At 42.3% G+C, this 1,619-nt stretch overlaps 1 long non-coding RNA gene across 1 annotated transcript; it reads right to left on the bottom strand.

Moving 5' to 3' along the window:
* Window positions 1-647: 647 nt before the first annotated feature.
* Window positions 648-1,186, bottom strand: LOC126583821 (uncharacterized). Its single transcript, XR_007609835.1, has 2 exons — window positions 855-1,186; window positions 648-808 (listed from the first exon to the last, which is right to left on the bottom strand). It is a non-coding gene; the product is annotated as an uncharacterized LOC126583821 (long non-coding RNA).
* Between the last annotated feature and the right edge of the window lie 433 nt (window positions 1,187-1,619).

A 1,619-nucleotide genomic window follows, 5' to 3' on the forward strand; every position in this document is an offset into this window, starting at 1 on the left:
TCGCTGGCACCGTCACCGAAGAGCAAAGCCTCGATAATCCTTAAAGATCAAGTCACCAACTGGAAGAAGAGCCCATCAATCTTGAAGATCATACTGTTGACCAAACTGCTCAGGGTTCATATGAAAATGCTGCGAACTTCCTTGATCTTTCAAAGCATGCATGTCCTGAAACTGCTCGTGGTCATGTTTAAGTTCGAAATCAAGCCTCAACGACCCTGACTCAAGATCAAGTGTCCACCACCCTTGAGTCAAATCCAGTTCAAGATTAAGTCTGTGGAAAGTCCGTTGGAGGAAACCAGAAAACTCCTCCAGCCTAGTTCAAGATCAAAGCTGTGGAAAGTCAACAAGCACAACAAAATACGTGCCGATTCATCCATTATCAAAGCCAAGGATCGTCTACTACGTGAGGCTCCTTGTGGTCCAATTTCATCCAAGATCAAGCCTCAACGGCCCTTGAAGAAATTTCAAACAAAATTCAAGAACAAGCCTTAACGGCACTTGAAGAAACTCCCAGACCAGTTCAAGATCAAGCCTCAACGGCCCTTGGATCGACATCTACATTAAGGGACTTCAAAACGCATCTTCTACACGTGGCAAGCACATGTATACTACGCGCCTTGAAGTGGGGGCATTTGTAGACATTGAAATTTCGTTGAAATAAATGTTAGCCATCACATTAAAATTACATTTGTAAACATTGAAATTTTAGTGAAATAAATGTTGACCATTGCATTAAAACTACAACCTTCACCCAAATTCACCTACAACATACACCCAAATTCACCTACAACAATCCATCCAAATTCACCTACAACCTTCACCCAAATTCACCTACAACCTTCACCCAAATTCACCTACAACATACACCCAAATTCACCTACAACAATCCATCCAAATTCACCTACAACCTCCACCCAAATTCACCTACCCAAATTCACCTACAACATACACCCAAATTCACCTACAACAATCCATCCAAATTCACCTACAACCTCCACCCAAATTCACCTACCCAAATTCACCTACAACATACACCCAAATTCACCTACAACAATCCATCCAAATTCACCTACAACCTCCACCCAAATTCACCTACAACAATCCACCAATTCACCTACAACATCCACCAAAACAAATGGATGGTGGTGGTTCATTCCCAAAGCCTATAAATAGGCTCCTCCATCAAAGAATCAAGGGAGGATTTTTTTACATACACTTTCTCTACTCCCAAATTGGAAGAGAAGTCACACCACACCAAAGCCTTGAAGCCTCGAAACTTAGAAGCTCTCAAGCAAATCCCGAAGGATCAAGAAAGCCCTATTTGTTCTTCGTGAAATCCTCCTTCAAGATCAAGCCCCAACGCCCCTTGAAGAACTTCCACCCATTCAAGATCAAGCCTCGACGGCCCTTGAAGAAGGTGTTCATCGTTCATCATCTGTTCGTCCAAGATCAAGCCTCGACGGCCCCTGGATCAACAACACTACATCTACATGTTTCAAAGATAGAATCAGAGGCCAAATTCGTAGAAGAGATTGTAACCCCTAAATCATTAATACAAATATTATTTTGTGCACGTTGTTCTTGTCTCATTCATTGCAGGAATTCCGTGTTTACAGTCG

Source organism: Malus sylvestris, chromosome 9, assembly GCF_916048215.2.
Source record: "Malus sylvestris chromosome 9, drMalSylv7.2, whole genome shotgun sequence".
Taxonomy (NCBI): domain Eukaryota; kingdom Viridiplantae; phylum Streptophyta; class Magnoliopsida; order Rosales; family Rosaceae; genus Malus; species Malus sylvestris.